Consider the following 15,828-nt stretch of genomic DNA (forward strand, 5'->3'; position numbering starts at 1 on the left):
TTAAATGGACTGCAGTCTTAACATAATTGGAAGTGGCACAATGCCTGAAACCACAGTAACTTTAGATAATCAAGCAAGGACTGTCTATTAGTTGATTGTATTGAACACTTCTGGGCCAAAATTCTCTGCCCTTGTGAGGCTTTCCCACCACATCTCCAGTAGGATTCTGGTGGAAGAGGCAGAAATTACATTGGGATATAGATGCACCAGCTGCTAAGCTTCCCAGAAGTTAATAGAACAAAGAACAAAGAACAGTACAGCACAGAAACAGGCCATTCGGCCCTCCAAGCCTGCGCCGATCTTGATGCCTGCCTAAACTAAAACCTTCTGCATTTCTGGGGACCGTATCCCTCTATTCCCATCCTATTCATGTATTTGTCAAGATGCCTCTTAAACGTTGCTATCGTATCTGCTTCCACCACCTCCCGTGGCAGCAAGTTCCAGGCACTCACCACCCTCTGTGTAAAGAACTTGCCTCGCACATCCCCTCTAAACTTTGCCCCTCGCACCTTAAACCTATCTCCCCTAGTAACTGACTCTTCCACCCTGGGAAAAAGCTTCTGACTACCCACTCTGTCCATGCCGCTCATTACTTTGTAAACCTCTATCATGTCGCCCCTCCACCTCCGTCGTTCCAGTGAAAACAATCTGAGTTTATCCAACCTCTCCTCATAGCTAATGCCCTCCAGACCAGGCAACATCCTGGTAAACCTCTTCTGTACCCTCTCCAAAGCCTCCACGTCCTTCTGATAGTGTGGCGACCAGAATTGCACGCAATATTCTAAGTGTGGCCTAACTAAAGTTCTGTACAGCTGCAGCATGACTTGCCAATTTTTATACTCTATGCCCCGACCGATGAAGGCAAGCATGCCATATGCCTTCTTGACTACCTTATCCACCTGCGTTGCCACTTTCAGTGACCTGTGGACCTGTACGCACAGATCTCTCTGCCTGTCAATACTCCTAAGGGTTCTGCTATTTACTGTGTACTTCCCACCTGCATTAGATCTTCCAAAATGCATTACCTCACATTTGACCGGATTAAACTCCATCTGCCATTTAATGAAGCAGTTTGTCTTATAGAACAACTGTGAAGAGATTTTGAAGTGAATTGTTACTTTTAGCACTGGATTTCTGGCTCAATAGAAGTCAACAGAAAGGAAAATGGGGCGCCATGTAAAATTGGCTGCCAATCCGTTATTGCCCAGCAGTTAAAGTGAAATTTCTACTCGTTGGTGTGGGGGATGGTGATGGATATTCATTCACAAGCAACACTACATAAACCTTCGTTGATTTCCCTGGAGGCAGACAGCGCCGCAGGCCTCTACCTGAGCGATCCACACAGGTTCCCTCATTGATATCACTGAGAAAAATCTGTGCAAGCCACGCAGGTAACTGCCCATGGTGCTGTCTGCCCCTGTGGAATCAACATAGTTTGCTTAATGAATTTTTCCTCCTTTATCTTTGCTTATTTGGTACAATGTAGGGCAGAATAGATAAGGGGATTTTATCATCATTTTTTATTGTGTTATAACATTTTTATTGCATTATAAAATGTGCCACACTATCAAATATATCAATTTATGATTTAATGTTTTCTCTTTAATACATTTAAATAAACAAATGGGACATCATGCATGTTGGAAACTTCTGGCACTGGTCGGATACATAATAGAAGCACAGCTGTTATTGCCCTTTTACAGAGCTTGAGAACTGAAGGACTTCATCAGTGTGAGACTGATCCAGGTTACAGTTCAAATAGCATGTTTGGAAAATCAATCAAAATTTGTTTCTGCTGGAATGTAGGCATACATATTATTTTCTTTCCTGGCACCAACCTCATGAGGTTTTTTTTTTGTTATGAAGCCTACTTTTCTTTTGTTCTTATTTTGAGCAATGGAAAGGTTGTCTCTTACAGTGGAATATTTCTAGGAACCCACCAGGATGTTGGACACAACCTGTTCTTAATTAGAATACCAAAAATAGAGAAAATAGAGTGAGCAGACTCAGCCATTGGGACAGAAGGCAGGATGTGGGGCACAGACTGAGATGGGGCAGGGGAATGGGTGAGAAGGGAAAGTGCTTTGAGCAGAGTCCCCACTTTCATGCCCCCTATTTCTATTTTCCCTCTCATGGCTCACCCACACTTCCCTGCTAGCCAGGAGCTGGAGTATACTTTGTCACACATCAGAGGGGCTCTGAAGAGCCACAGTTAGGTTTTCATCAATCTTATTTAAGGTGATATTCAGGGTGTGCAGGCCATTGATAAGGGGCTGCATGCAGTCACTTCATTGCTGCATCTGATGTTCTTTCAGTCTTTCCATGGACGTAGGCATCATCGCGAAGGCCTGCGACATCATGGTACTCATGCTAGAGACAGACTCCTTCGATCTCTGTCCAGGCATGCACAGCGAAGCTGGAAAGGTTGACACAACCTCATACATTCTCTGCTGGTGCTCCAGAGTTGTCTTCTTTGTCGACGGCCCCCGAGACTCAGCATCTGCGTGCAGCCAAGCAGAGCTTGGTGCATCCTACCCCCTTTAACAGGGTCTCTCCGTTGTCTCCACCACCTGCTGTTGTGATGTGTGAGACACATTTGACAATCCAATTACCTGCCTTGCCGGTCCTAGCAAAGTTTGTGTATCTGAGCTGGTGGATGGTCTGCCTGATGGTGTGACAGTGCATCCTCAGAGTGAGTGATCTCCTCTTAAAAGTCTTCATCCTCCTCCTGCACCATCTCCTGCGGGACACTTGATTTCTCTTTGGGAAATGAAAGACATAAATTAGAACTGTCGAGGTATGAAGGTGTTATGTCATTATTGTGCACATGATCATTTTTCACTGGCTGCTGACATTGAGTTAACATGAGTGAATGTTGTATTCCATGTGGCAGTGTGACATTGAATTCTATCACCAGGTAACTGGGAGGCCCCCATCTCTCCATCTCTGATGGCCAGGTGTGCTGAGACTCAGCTTCCCTCCAGAATCTCCTCTGCAGCTGACTCTATGAACGTGGCTAGAGGGCCCCTTCACTTCCCTCTCTCTGGTGTTCTATGCTTTCTTCTACTGCAAGGAGAGAAAGAGGAGACCTATGAGTGACAGTAATTAAATGTGTTGAACGGATGTAAAGCCTGGCTACCCGGTCCGAACCCGACTAGACCCGATTCCACATGTCGGGTTCAGGTCGGGTCGGGTCGAAATTCCGAGTCCAGCATTCTGGCTCGGGCTGGACGCTGCTTCCGAGAAGTCACGGGATCTGGCTTACCCATGATTCCCCACAACTCCAGCTGCAGGAATAGCCTGCTGCCGGAACAGATGAAGGAGATTCGTGTTGGGTTTGGGTCGGGCGCGAAAAAAAATTTAAAGGGCTCGGGCTCAGGTCGGGTTCGGATTGGCTGTGGTCAGGTCGAGTCCAGGTCGGGTTTTAATTTTATACCTGAGCCAGGCTTTAAATGGATGGATGGACAACATTTGTTGAAGGTCACTGTGGGGGATAGGCGTGACATATTAACATGAGGGTATCAGTGGTGGATTGTCAGTTGGGGATGTGAGGAGGTGCCTAGGTAGAGGTGCACTTGCAAGTAAGTTGCTATGAGGAGTGATATTCAGGTGTTGGCCTAAGAAGGCAGATTGAGTGGTGGGAGGGGGTGGGGAAGTGGTTTAGGGTTAGACGCACATCAGGATGTAGTTGAATGTGCCATTGTCTCACCTTTCCTGACCTGATTGTCTCATTAAACCTCTCCAGCACTGTAACCAGGAGCATGGCATTGCACTCCTGCTGTTGACCTTCTCTGCAATCTCCAGCCATGCTTTCTTGTTCTCTGTGGCAGATTTCTTCCATGAGCTGGGAAGAGAAACTCCCTGCAGGCTATTACAGATGGCAGCATCAGCTCTAGGGAGGCATCAGTGCAGTGAGGTGCTGAAGTGTCTTGCTCTGTTGAAATACCTGGACAACCCTTCAGCTTTCATCCTAGCAGGGTCCCTTTAAATACTGAAGCTGGAAATAGATTTATGCAGGTTGTCATCATGCCTGTATGCACTAATTGATTGGGAAACCTGGAAGTTAGATCGAAATACAGTGGCTGCGTTAAAAAGCCACTGACAAACACACTGCTTAAACTTCTGAGCTCCCGCCCTCGACTGGATTGCCACATTGCAGCCATCGGACAATTAAAATCCAGTGCCCAGTAGTCCTAAATAGTTCAATATACTTAAATAGAAGCTTTTTTCACCATGTGTAGTCATTTACTCTGTAGGTGCCAAACATCAGATAAAATGTAAAACTAAGGTCTTGTCTGCCTGTTTTTGTGGTTCAGCTAGATGTTAAAGATTCCATGGCACTATTCAATGAGGACAACTTTCTCCTGGAGTCCTAGCCAACCTTCCACCCTCAACGTCAGTGTTTTAGGCCCAACTATCTTTAGCTGTATCATCAATGACCTTCCCTCCATCGCAAGATCTAAAGTGCAGATCTTCACTGATGATTTCACAGTGTTCAGTTCCATTTGTAGTTCCTCAGATAATGAGGCAATCCATGCCTGCATGCAGCAAAACCTGGACAACATTCAGGCTTGGGCTGAGAGGTGGCAAGTAACGTTCGTGCCACACAAGTGCCAGGCAATGACCATCTCCAACAAGAAAGATCCAACCATCTCCCCTTGACATTCAACAGCATTACCATCATTGAATCCCCCACCATCAACATCCTAGGGGATCACTCTTAACCTGAAACCTAAATGGACCAGCACATAAGTATTATTGCTACAAAAGTAAGTCAAAGGCTGGGAATTCTGTGGTGAAGAACCCACTTCCTGATTCCGCAAAGCCTGCCCATCATCTACAAGGCACAAGTCAGGAGTGTGAGGGAATACTCTCCGCTTGCCTGGATGGATGCAGCTGCAACAGCACTCAGGAAGCTCAACCCCATCCAGGGCAAAGCAACCCGCTTAATTGACATCCCATTCACCACTTTAAACATTCACTTCCTCCAGCACTGGCACACAGTGGCTGCCATGCATCCACAAAAAGCACTGCAGTAACTTGCCAAGGCTTCTTTGACAGCACATCCCAAACCAAGTAGGTCATTCACCACGACCTTCTCAAGGCTAATAAATACTGGTCTTGCCATGAATATCCCATGCATGAAATTTTAAAAGAAAAAGCACTGCTAAAAACAGATTAACTGGTGATTTATCTATTTGGGAGAATCTTGCTGTGCACAAAATGACTGCCATGCTTGCTTACAGTGATTGCACATGCAAAATTAATTCATTATTTGTGAAGTGCTTGGGGAAGTTTTGAGAAAAATGATAAAGCACTATAAAAATGGAAGGTTTTTTCTTCTTTCCCTCGACTAAAATAATATTTAATTGTAAAATAACTAATTTTTCCCTTCTCTTTGCCTCATTTTTCTTCATTTAAGCATAAAGGGCTGAATTTTGTCAGCCCTCTAGGGACAGGCATGGTGGTGGGGGCCCATAAAATAGCAAGGGAAGGCGGGGCGTTGGCCTGCCTGACACCTTCCAATGCCGTTCAATTTTGTCAGGGGCGGGGAAGGCTGAGGACGGCCTTCTTGCTCAGGTCAATTGAAGCCTTTAAGTGGCCAATTAATAGCCACTTAAGGGCGTCATCCCAACTGCTAGTATTTTATCAGTGGTGGGGAGGCCTCTACCATGTGGGGAGGCCACCCAGTAATACCAGTCATCCTCCATGTGGGCTGGTGGGTAATCTGTGGCCCACAGAGGGCCGCCTGACAGCAAAGGCCACCCCTGTGCCAATACCCACCCACCCCTCGCCAGCGCATGGCTGACTGGGCCTGGAGAGCTCACCCCCACTTACCTGCTCTCTGAGGCTCCAATGCTGCTCCTGGTCACGGGTCTACCACAGTACCAGCAGTGGTCAATGCTCCAGGTAGCACTGCTGGCACTGCTGAGCTGCTGGCCTTCTTGATTGGCTGACTGCTCTTGGAGGTGGGACTTCCATCCTTAAATTGCCTGAACACCGTTAAATGCAGTCGGGGATCCCCCAAAAGGCCGAGGTGGGGTTCCCCTCAGCTTTCTGGCCGAGCATAAGGACCTCCACTGGGTGCATAAAATCCAGCCCAAGGTTTCTGAGTCTGCCAGTGACAAGGAACCTTGGCTACCACTACAATAGGATTAGAACATTACAGACACGTTGCTTACAGTTTACTGTTTGAATCCCTCCAATCAGATTTCCTGCCACAGTATCAAAATAGCTCTTATCAAAGTCACAAATTACATCCTCTGTGACTGTGACCAAGGTAAAACTTCCCTTCTCATCCTGTCTATAGGCTTTGACACAGTTGACCACACCATCCTCCTCCAACACCTCTCTAATGTTGTCCAGCTGGGTGGAACTGCTCTCACCTGGTTCCATTCTTATCTATCTAATCATAGCCAGAGAATCACTTGCAATGGCTTCTCTTCCTGCTCCTGCATCGTTACCTCTGATGTCACCCAAAGGTCTATCCTTGGCTCCCTCCTATTTTTCGTCTATATACTGTCCTTCGGCGACATCATCCAAAGCACAGCATTAATTTTCACATGTATGCTGATAACACTCAGCTCTACCTCACCAACAATTCACTTGACTTTTCCACTGTTGCTAAATTATCAGACTGCTTATCTGACATCCAGTACTGGATGAGCAGAAATTTCCTCCAATTAAATATTGGGAAGACTGAAGCCATTGTTTTCGGTTCCTGCTCCAAACTTCATTCCCTAGCTACCGACTCCAACTCTCTCCCTGACAACAGTCTGAGATTAAGCCAGTCTGTTCACAACCTTGGTGTCACATTTGATCCTGAGATGAGCGTCTGATCTCATATTCGTGCCATCACTAAGATCCCATATTTCCACCTCTATAACATCACCTGACTCGCCCCTATTTCAGCTCATCTGCTGCTGAAACCCTCATTCATGCCTTCCTTACCTCTAGATTTGACTACTCCAACGGACTCCTGGCTGGTCTCCAACATTCTACTCTGCCTAAACTTGAGGTCATCCTAAACTCTGCTGACTGTGTCTTAACTCACACAAAGTCCCGTTACCCTAGCACCTGAGTACTCGTTGATCTACATTGGCTCCGGGTCAAGCAACGTCTTGACTTTAAAATTCTCATCCTTGTTTTCAAATCCCTCCATGGCCTCGCCCCTCCCTATCTCTGTAATCTTCTCTAGCCCGACAACCCTCCAAGATATCTGCATTCCTCTAATTCTGGCCTCTTGTGCAACCCTGACTTTAATTGCTCTACCATTATTGCCTTGGCCCCAAGGTCTGGAATAACCTCCCTAAACCTCTCCACCTCTCCACCTCGCATTCCTTCTTTAAGATACTCTTTAAAACCTACCTCTTTAACTAAGCTTTTGGTCATCTGGCCTAATATCTCCTTTTGTAGCTCAGTGTGATACTCCTGTAAAGCACCTCAGGACGTTTCATTATGTTAAACGTGCTATATAAATATAAGTTGTTGTTGTTTCTGTACTGAGATGTGGTGCTGGTGAGTGAGTTTGTTCACTGCTGACATATATTCAGAAAATTTATTCTGTGGTATCTATAGTGTCATTTTTTTCTCTCTTTCTCTCCCTCAGTCTTATTTCTTAATGTACTTTATTTACTTATATATAACCTTTTTTCTTTATTTCTCTATTTCTTGTTGCTTATTTTACTGTCTGGCATTTTCTTACTTTCCCCACTTCTATTTTTAATTCTTTTCATCTCTCAGCCTCAATTTCAATTTTCCTTTGTCTTTTTTTCTTCATTTATTTAGCAGTGTTTCGCTTCTTAATCTCTCTTGAGTTCTGGTTTTCTTTCTTTGTTGCTGTCTCTTTAATCTCCCTATTCTGTTCTGCATTCATCATCTCAATCCTCTGATCATCCAAGCTGATTTCTGATTTACCTAGATCTTGGTTAACCTTCTCCACATCCTAATTCTCTCCTCACAGTCTCCCCTCCTCCAGTTTTCCACAATTTCTTGCCGTTATCCCTCGCTCAGCTCTATTACACCTCTCTGAAGCAGAAGCATCTTGAGATGTTTTGCTATGTTAAAGGCTTTATGTAAATACATATTGCAGTTGTTGTGATCATTATCATCAATTAGTGTCATTTTTAATCTCCCTGCTTTTACCTTTGCTATCTTTAAGCTTCTATGATTTCCTTTTCTTTCTTTTCACTTTCATTCTCCATTTTACCTGCAGTATCATTGGTTGGTATTTCTCTGTATTTAGTAATCATCTAGCTGTGTCCAGTGATTGATAGGGCTTGGATCTCCTCACCAAGACTACCAGCATTGCAATGGCACAATAGCAACTGCTGCTGCAATTAACGGTACAACAGTATTTTGCATAAATTTAAAACTTCACCTTCATTTCAACTATGCAAATAATGCTGAGAAACCTCAAAATTAATGACAAGACTGCAATTTTCATTTTCCAGACAATGAGGCCAAGCTAATTTGTGTGTAAAATGCAAGTTTATTTGAAACTTCAAACATACTGATCTACGTATAGATAGTTAAGAACATTTTAATAGTGAGTCCTCCCAGAGCTCTCAGCTCTGTCATAGCATTTTCCTAATGCCATTTGAATGTATAACATTGACAGCCAACCATATAGCATTTTGATTTTCTGATTCCATATTACTTGACTAAATAATTAAATACCCTGCCTTCAGACCTTTGAAAATGTTTTGACATAGATGCCACAATAAAATAACGTCTAGCTTCAATAAAGACATTCAGCGCTTCCTGTAGCATTTGCTGTGTTACACGTTGCTGCAAGAGTACTTCCAATAACAGTTTCTCAGATGTCAGATGGTGTTTCTACTGGATTTCAAAGGCTGCTCCACTAATGTCTAAATTCTGTTATTGGAGGCTGTGTTTACAATGACTTGGGAAAAGATAGAAAACTAAATGTTGTCTCCCTGCACTGAAAGTTTCTTCCCAAAAATTATTAGTTGACGCTTAGTTGATGAGAGTTAAAGATAATCCCATTTTCTGATTTGCATAGTATAGACCATCCTACAGTTCCTGATACTTGGGCATGATTTATCTCACAGCACAGAGCATCACTACAAAGCAGTAACTCATCAAAGGGTGAACCATGGCACCAAAGTTTGAACGGTCCTCGTCTGTTAAGTTGTATCACTGAGATTGGATCAACCTTAACCTCAACCACAGTTATGACTTATATTGTACCAGTTAGCAAATGTTTGGCTACAATTGGTTCTCCACTACTGTGACAGTCTGTCACTTTAACATGGAGGTGTTCTGATTTTCTGGGAAGAAAGCATTCCTGAGTGACATGAGACAAAACATATTATTGAACTTTTCTTCTAATAACAACACTTGCCCTTTTTTGCCTTTGTCATGCCAAAACACCTCAAAGAGCATCATATAATGAATTAATTTTGAGGTGTGGTGATTGTTATGCAGGTAAACACAGCAGCCATTTTTCACCCCCAATACCAACAAAAGCTTACATTTACTTAGTACCTTTAAAATAAAGAAATGCCCCTAGGTTCTTCACAGCAATCAGAAGAACGAGCAGTAAACAAGGAAGACGATAAGAGGAGTGGTGACTAAAAGCTTGGTCAAAGAGGTGGACTTTAAGCAGGTGTTATGAAAGTGCTTTTTTTAATATTTCTTTTTTAGGACTTGTATTTTAGAATTATGGATATTGGTTTATTTGGGAAAACTGAAAAGATTCCATGGATGTGTTTTTTTTTACAAGGGTCACTGAGAGGTCTTGTTTGAAAACAAACCTTTACTGGATGTCACATGCCGTAAGCTCAATAAACAGCAGAAACCTTGGTGACTTGGGGAAGATGTTTACAGAGAAGTGACATGTTAAGATTTATGGTGGTCAGGAGATTTTGCTTTTGGGATATTGTTTTGGTTAATAGGGGTGTGGACTGTTGTTGAAAGCAGTTGGCTTTGTAGCCTGGTGAAAAGCACCCAGCTCCTCTTTCTCTACCTCTTTGAAAAACCCTGCGAATCTAGTGTGTGAGCGCTAAAACCCCTGATACCACATTTCTCCTGAGACGCTCCTGCAAAGCCTGCCAGATTAATTCTCGATGCCACCTGAAAAGAACTGCTCCAGAAAAGATCCCAGTGACCCGTCCATGTGTACTTGGGTGCCAGACTGTATGCCATTATTGGGACACAACATATCTCATCCTTTTTCTTCAAGAAATAACAAGTATTTGGCCAAAGTATTCATTTTTGTCTTTTTTTGTAAAAGACCTCTGCAGAGAGAGAATGTCTTTATTCTTTTCTCTTTAGCTAGTGTGTGCGTGTGTGTATGTTGGGTACTTAAAAAGGGAACTTTCATATTTCAATCTGTGTGCTAATGCTTTGCTTCGTTACTGGATAAGTTGTTTTATAATAAACTGATAATTTTGTTGTTTGTTAAAGAAACCTGGTTGGTGTATTTTATTCTGGGATAAAAAGTAGAGTATATGATTGATAGTATCGACAACTGGATAAACATTTTAAATTTATGTTGTGACCTGTGGAGAAATGGAACTAGAAAAGACAGTGCACTCCTCCCGCCTCAGTCATAACACCAGGTTTTAAAGAAGGATAGGGAGGTGGAGGGGTTTAGGTTGGGTGAGGCCATGAAGGAATTTAAACAAAGAATGAGAATTTTGGCTTATCCAAGATTGAATATCAGACAGTCTTACAGCACAGAGGCAGTGGAGGGACTGAAGGGTTGAAAGTGGAGAGGTAGAGTTGGGTTCCAACAGCGTACATATAAAAGCTGACCCCATGTCTATGGATGATGTCATGAAGGGGCATCACGTAGAGGAGGGGGCCAAGGATAGAATCTTAGGAGACTGTGGAGGTATCGGTATAGGGGCAGAAAGAGAAGCCATTTCTGCAGATGCATTAACTATGATTGGACTGATAAGAAGAAAACCAATTGAGGGCAGTCTGACTGAGCTGGACAATGGAGGAGAGACATTGTAAGATAATAGTGTCATCACCACGTACAAGACTGCAATGCACTTGGAGAAGAGGTTGGGGAGACATAATCCAGCATGGTCATAGTCATAGGGAGCATTGTTCATGACTTTGGTTAGTCATTTTTGTGCTGTGAGGGGCAAAGATTCAAACAGAGAGTTGTGGAAGAAAAGGACACAGTTTTGGGATGTGGTATTGTGTTCCAGAACAAACACTAAACAGATAGTTAAACTCATTCAGAGTAAAGGCCTGCTACCCAACCCGAACCCAATGGGACCCGACAACATGTGTCGTGTTCAGGTCGGGTCGGATCGCACTTCCGGGTCCGGCATTCGAGCTCAGGTCAGGTTTGGCCGGATCAGACACGCTCTATCACCACCTCAGGTAAGTGACTGTAATGTTAATTTACTTTTTGGACCTTAAAGGTAGTTTTATTACAGTTATTTTAAGCTTGTGCAGGTAAGGAACAAAGTGAAAAACAGCAGGTAGGTTAACTGATGGTCGGGTCGGGTCGGGCGTGGGAAAAAATGGAAGAACTTGGCTGGATCGGGCTTGGGGTTGGATGGGGTTCTGTTGGCTCGGGTCAGGTCTCATTTGCAGTCCCGAGCAGGCCTTTAATTCAGAGGCACAGTTCTGCACAAGCCATACAGGAATAAAAAGATTAGCTGGCTTTCCCCAATTTATTATTATGTTGTTCTCCCTTATATGGATAAAATGCTCAGTTGCTTCATGCTACAGCCTTCCATATCTTACACACACAATCATAAATACTGTACCCATCTCTTTATCTAGTGTGGCTTCACTGATTATTTTTCTTACAAATTTAATTGAATTAATAACAAAACTGTAAGAAATATAGTCTTAGGAACATGAAAGAATGGTCTGAGGAACATTGACTGAGGAATTCGACTCACTGCAGTCTGTTTTATGCTTGAAAATGGGCTGCCAGGAGTTGAAAATTGGGTTGGAAACATCTTCCCTACAGCTACCCTAATAAGCCCCTTCATCATTTTAAAGACCTCTTTCAGAATACCCCTCAGCCTTCTCTTCTAGAGAAAAAAGTCCCAAGCCTTTCCTTCTTTCCTGCTAGTTACCTCAGTTCTGGAAACATCCTTGTAAATCTTCTTCGCACCTTCCCCAGTGCTTCATTTGATCAAATCAAATACATGATGATAAAGTACAGAAACCTGTATGAAACAAATGTAGATATTCTCACAATGAGCAATGTGCACATTTGTGTACCAAATTTATTGTTCCCAGGAGCCATTTCAGTTATTTGGTTTTATGAAACATTTGGATTAACTTGCACAAATTGGGCAGAATTTAATGCAGCCGTTTAAAGTGAGAATGGTGGCATGGGATGACAGAGAATTGCGTCGGAACCGTCTGCCCAGAAATCTGGCATTGTGACATTGGTTCCAGATTTTGTCAGTGGCAGGAAAGCATCAAGGCAGCATTGCCGCCCGACGCGACGGGAAGCTCTTTTAAATTGCTGAGCAGTTGATTTTAATGCATTACATCTAATTATCCTCGATTTAATTTTGATTTAGTAGATGGCTGGCGGCACTTATGTGCCTTCAGGTTCAAGACCATTAAAACCTGGCAGCGCCGAGGCAAGAGGCTTCAGTGCCGCCACGGGGAGGCAGCCCTGAACATTGCTGCATAGGGGAAGAGCGGCATTTAGTGGCCATTGTTGGACTGTGTTTCTGTGTGCTCTGCAAGGGGGTTTGGGATCTCGGGGACTCTGCAAGTGGGTTCAGGGTTTCATGGGCTCAGCAAGGGGGTTGTGTGAGTTTGCAGGGGGCTGTATTGTGTTATGAAACTGCTGTGTGAGATGTTTGTTCGCTCATCCTGTTGGAAGAGAGGGTTGGTTATCAGCAAGGGTGGGTACTGAGGGCCATTAGGGAGTCTGCCGGGACAATTGTCAAAACCTCAGTTTCCAAGGCACGGTTACCTCTGCATCGACATGATCTGCAGGCCCACAGGTCACCTGGCATGCATCTCATGCACCCTGTATTTTTGGACCCCGTGACATGATGTGGTACCTATGATGGAGGAAGGGCCAAGAGGCAGCTGCGCCTGATAGTGAAGCTCCTCAATGAGAGCAACAGCAGCCAGCCAGGCCAAGAAGGGCCCACCTGCACCAGTGAGTATACCGGACTAAAATCAGCTACCTCCAAATGTCTAAGCAGCATTGTCAGTGAAGACTACAGCTGTCCAGGGAGGCTGTCACCAACTTATGCACCCTGCTGCAGGACGAGTTCTGACCGATGGAATATGAGGGTCACCCTATGCCACTGACCCTGAAGATCACAGTGGCACTCAACTTTTGTGTATCTGGATCTTTCCAGGGATCCACCAGGGACATGTGTGGGATTACCCCGGCAGAAGTTCACCTCTGCATCAAGGACCCATTCAAAAGGGTCGACAATTATGTGTATGACTGGACCAACCCTGACAGTTAGGCCGAGAGGGACATTGGATTCGGGGCCATCGTTGGATTTCCCCAGGGTGCAATGTGTGATAGATTGCACGCATGTGGCCAACAAGGCTCTTACGGACCAGCCAGCCGCCTTCATCAACAAGAAGGGCTTCTATTCAATCAACGTTCAACTGGTCTGCGAGCACCAGAAGTGTTTCCTGCGGGTGTGTACCTGCTTCCGAGAAGCTGCCACAAGCAGTACTGGATGTTGAAGACCTTGCGCCAGAGGCCAGGCAGATTGAGCGATGGAGGCAAGAGACAGCCTCATAAATGGCCTCTTCCAGCCTCCCTGATGCCCACTCACAGAGAATCCAATAAAGACTCACCTCAATGCATGTAGTCTGTCGCCTCCTTTCCATTTCTGTTCCTTGACTTGTTACCAGCTGCAATCAGCGCTAGTGCCCATGGGAGATCATATGTTAATGAGGCTTGTGGTCACATTGGCATTGCACTAAGGGGAAGGGGGAAGTCAGCACTTCACAATGAAGGCATTATGGAACATGGCTTTCAGGCAATGATCGTTAATGATTTGAACAAAAGAACTTTTAATTAATCAAAACAAGTAATATTTCCTACATCCGTGATTTCCCAAATGTGGCTAGGTGGTTTTCTTTATATGTTTGCGAGTGCTCCTACATGCTGTGATCCCTGCGACAGCAGCTGGACTGGCGGCAGACTGCTAATCTCGCTGCCCCTTGGCCTATGATGACTTTGGCGGGTGTCCTCTGGCTGCCTGAGGCTTAGAAGGCAACGGCTGCCTAAGGGTTTCCTGCACAGTTGCAGGACTCTCCTCGGGCATCATGGCTGCTGGAGCTGGACTTACTGGGGGAGGGGCTGAGGAGCCAGTGTTTACACTCGGCGTGCCCAGAGGGGAGCCCCCAGCTGTGGAGGTCAGCCTCTTCTCCTCCCTTTCAAGGCTCACTTGAACCTCCCTGTCCGCCAGAGAAGGACGAGCAACTGGAGAAGACTCCATGCACCTTGTCCTTCTCTTGCCTTGCCACTGTTGCATCGAGCTCATGGCCAAAGCGATGGTGTGCAGGTCTGTGAGTTTCTGTGGGATCTTGCTTTCCATGAGGGTCGCCAACCTCTCGATGGAGGAAGCCATGTGCTCACATGCCTAAGGCCTGGCAGCAGTCATGTCATGGATGGACTCCTCCATCGTCCGCTCATGGCTGTACTTGACCTCTGACATCTCTGCCAGATGCTGCCGAACCTTTCACTGCAACTCCAGCATGCCCTCTGCTGTCGACACCAGAGGCTTGCCATCAGCCTAGCGCTCAGCATAGGCCTGGCCACCCACAGCCCTCCCACTGTCAGAGGCCTCGGCTGTCTCAGCCTCAGCCAGCTGCTCAGTCGCATGTGTGGTGCTCTCACCAGCTTGTGACCCTGAATCTAAAGCAGAGCGGAAACACACTGAGGTGAAAGTATCTGTACTGGTGAAAGTTGCAGGAGAGTCATGGGATGGTGCAACCTCTGAGTGCTCCTCCTCCTCAGAGGTTGAGGGCTGTCCTCCTGCAGCTGCAGTCACCTGTGCACGCTGACCTGCATGAGAGAACACAAACATGTGGGTGAGGCTGTGCAGATCACGCCATGCCAACCAGACATGATGTGGGTCTACAGAAGTGAACTGTATGTCTATGGAAGCCAATCCTCACTCTCTTCTGCAGAGACTCCTTTCTGTCCATCTGATATGGTGCGGCCATGCTGGGTCCCTGCTAACTCCAAATCCAAGGCCTCTTTCTCGGCTGGGGTGAGAGGACACAGGTCTGGAACTCGTCCCCTAATTCAGATCGTCTTCCTCTGTTGTGGGCCTGCTTGCCTTGCAAGAGCAAGGATGGAGATAGTAAAAATTTACAGAAAGATCAACATGGATGGTATGAACCACCTGCAACAGGACATAGATAGGCTAGCGAAGTGGGCAGACAGGTGGCAGATGGAATTTAATACTGACAAGTGTGAAGTTTGGTACAAGGAATAGGGAGAGGCAATATATACATAATGGCATAGTTCTAACGAGTGTGCAGGAGCAGAAGGACCTGGGGGTGCATGTACATTGATCTTTAAAGGTGGCAGGACATATTGAGAGAGTAGTTAGTAAAGCATATGGGATCTTGGGCTTACAAAAGCAGGGAAGTTATGCTGAAACTTTACAAAGTTTTGGTTAGGCCTCAACTGGAGTATTGCATCCAGTTCTGGTCACCACACTTTAGGAAGAATGTGAGTGTCCTTGAGCGGGTCAGAGGAGATTTACCAGAATGGTTCCAAGGATGGAGGATTTTAGTTACAAGGTTAGGCTAGCAAAATTGGATTTGTTCTCTCTAGAACAAAGGAGATTGAGGGGAGATTTAATAGGAGTGTACAAGATT

The 15,828-nt window shown here is 45.1% G+C and overlaps 1 protein-coding gene across 1 annotated transcript in view; it reads left to right on the forward strand.

Moving 5' to 3' along the window:
- The window catches only part of ntrk2a (neurotrophic tyrosine kinase, receptor, type 2a), a 280,149-nt gene that overhangs the window by 160,037 nt on the left and 104,284 nt on the right, over positions 1-15,828 (forward strand). The gene's annotated exons all lie outside the window — the stretch shown is intronic.

Source organism: Heterodontus francisci, chromosome 4 (genome assembly GCF_036365525.1).
Source record: "Heterodontus francisci isolate sHetFra1 chromosome 4, sHetFra1.hap1, whole genome shotgun sequence".
NCBI classification, from domain to species: Eukaryota; Metazoa; Chordata; class Chondrichthyes; order Heterodontiformes; family Heterodontidae; genus Heterodontus; species Heterodontus francisci.